The 2,786-nt window shown below is 43.7% G+C and overlaps 1 protein-coding gene across 5 annotated transcripts in view; it reads left to right on the top strand.

The window, feature by feature from the left end:
* Positions 1-2,786, top strand: part of Gapvd1 (GTPase activating protein and VPS9 domains 1) — a 126,162-nt gene that overhangs the window by 45,548 nt on the left and 77,828 nt on the right. The window lies entirely within an intron of this gene.

Here is a 2,786-nt window from a genome sequence, read left to right as displayed (position 1 = left end):
GGCCAGCTCAGCCCACCAGGGGGCGGGGCTGGCTGGCATGTGGTGCTGGGGGATTGAACCATGGTCCCTGGGCTTCGCTAAGCTTGTTCTAAGTAGGTGCTTTAGACCACTGAGCCATCTCACCAGCCCCGTTACAGATTTTCAAAACAGGAATGTTTGTTTAAATTTTTCTCTTTCTTTTGGTTTTTGGAACTAGGGATCAAACTCAGGATCTTGAATTTTTCAGGCAGGTGCTTATGCCACTGAGCTATCTCCCTGGCCCTAAATTTATTTCTCAAAAAAATTTTTTTTAATGGTACTAAGTCTGAGTAAAATACAGTAGTTCAGGTTGGCCCTGAACTGACCCCTCCTCTGTGCTGGTTTTATAGGCATGTAGCACCACATCCAGCTCAAAATCTGATTGATAGAAATAGATAAGGTTAGGGTGTCAGTTGGCTGGCCTTGAACTTCTGATTTTCTCTGCTCAGCATTCTAAGTGCTGGGATTACAAGCATGGCCCACTGTGCCCCGCTGAAAGATTCTTTAAATGAAAAATAACACATTGAGCTGTTAGAATGATCCAGTAGAGATAGAAATATGGGTTATAGAGATGGAGATTGGTTGGTGTTTCTTCAGTAGTGTTCTTGAGTAAGTGTGAAGGGAGGGAAATAGTGGTCAAGCAAGGGTTGCCTTTATTGGAAGAAGGTATTTCATTCAAAGTAAAAGAAAAGTATAGGGGTGTATGTCTGTAGTCCCAGCACTCAAGAAGCTGAAGGGGGAGGATCACTATGAGTTTAAGACTAGCCTGGGTTACAAAGTGAGCTGAAGGCCAGCCTGAACTACATTCATAGTAACACCATGTCTTTTTAAAAAAAAGTCAATTACAATCAAAAGTGAAAAAGAAAAGGCGTGTGTGTGTGTGTGTGTGTGTGTGTGTTCATATTATGCTGTGAGTTTGTGGAAAACCTCATTGCTGTAGTATCCTCTGAAGTTAAGAAGCTGTGACTATGGATGGGGACGAGGTTGGACTTTCAGGGAGGATGGTGTAATTTAGCTGCTGGGAGAGTGGGAGACTGGTGGCGTGGGCTAAAGAGGTGGAGTAAGTAGGTTATGGGCCTATTTGGGGCTTGTGGTTGTGACTGTAAAGTGATATTATGTAATAGTGTATATTTTCTTATCCACATATGTAGATAAACAAGAACATTGCTTTTCTTTTTTTTTAATTTTAGGGAAGGGTCTGCAGGGTATTCAGGGTCTCACTACTAGATTGGACTCATAGTGATCTGCCTATTTACAGCCTCCCAAGAGCTGGGATTACAGGCATGCGCCACCATGCCCAGACTCAATTACCATTTTAGCATGCCCTGGGGGAGGGGCCAGCATGGCAGGCCTAGGGAATGAACCCTGGTCCCTGTGCCTGGCGCTTTAATCTGCTGAGCTATGTGGCTGGCCCTAGAGCATTGTATATTTAACTGGGGGTATGATTTGGTGTATCGAGGTAAGCTGAGGGTGTGTTCAAGGAATTATGATGATTGTGAATGACCCATGGAATTTATACTCCACATGTAAGAAGTAAAGACATGAAGCAGTGAAGATTAGTTTATTTCTTTTTTCTTTTTCTTTTTGAGATAAAGTTTCACTGTGCAGTTCAGGCTGACCTTGAACTCACTTTGTAGCCCAGGCTGGCCTCTACTTACAGCCATCTTCCTGCTTCAGCCTCCAAGTGCAGGGATTATAGGCCTGCAATGCCACAGCAGGCCTGAAGATTAGTTTAAAAAGTGGTAGGATTGGGGCTGGGGAGATGGCTCAGTGGAATAAGTGCTTCCCTGGCAAGCGCAAGGGCCTGAGTTCAATCCCCAGTTCCGCAGGAAAAAAAAAAAAAAAAAAAGTAAGTGGTAGCATCAATAGTTTGAAAAAAAAGTGTTTTGTTTTGTTTTTCCCCCTAACTATTTCAAACTAGCCCCTGAGGGCGGGACTAGTGTGGCATGTGGTGTCAGAATCAAACCATGGTCTCCTGCGCCTGCCTAAGCTTGCTTAAGCAGGCACTTCAGACTGCAGAGCTATCTCGCCAGCCTGATAGTTTGAAAATCTTGATAGGGTCAAATAATATGAGTTTGGGCTGCTGAAAGAGTTAGAAAAGACTAAAACAGGGTGTGTGGAGGGGAGTAGGCCTCGTGGTCTGTAAAAAGAGATTGAAAGCCCCCCAACCCCTAAGGAGAAGAAAGAGAATGGTGTGAAATAGGTGTTAGAGTATGGAGGGTGTGGGAGAGAAAATAATTATTCCTGAGAGCTGTGTAAAGGAAATTGTGTTCCCATGGAAAAGCCATGACTCAACAAGAAGGTAAGGGAATCCTTTCTAGAAAAGGTTCAGATTTAGAGGATTTTCTGATCTGTGGAGGACAGCCATGAGAAGGATTGAAGAGATGGGAGAGCCAGAAGGCGTGGATGGAGGAGAAGCATCTATTATCACCTGGCGTAGTGAAAACATTTTATTTTTAAAAAAAATTTTTTTTAAAACATTTATTTATTGTGTGTGTGGCCCGCTCAGCCCACCAGGGGGAATGGCTGGCTGGCATGTGGTGCTGGGGGATCGAACCGCGGTCCCTGTGCTTTGCCAAGCTTATTCCAAGTATGTGCTTTAGACCATTGAGCCATCTCTCCAGCTGCCAGTGAAAACATTTTAGATAGCATTTGTTGAATGAAATTGAAGAGGAGATCCCTTAATAGCCTTTGTAATTCTGAGATTCTTTTTTCTTTAGCATTGGAGATTGAATTGAGGGCCTTCACACTGGGCTACAATATACATA

Source organism: Octodon degus, unplaced genomic scaffold (genome assembly GCF_000260255.1).
Source record: "Octodon degus isolate 3935 unplaced genomic scaffold, OctDeg1.0 scaffold00138, whole genome shotgun sequence".
NCBI lineage: Eukaryota > Metazoa > Chordata > Mammalia > Rodentia > Octodontidae > Octodon > Octodon degus.
The sequence above is the reverse complement of the archived record's forward strand: the minus strand, read 5'-3'. Positions and strand labels throughout refer to the sequence as shown.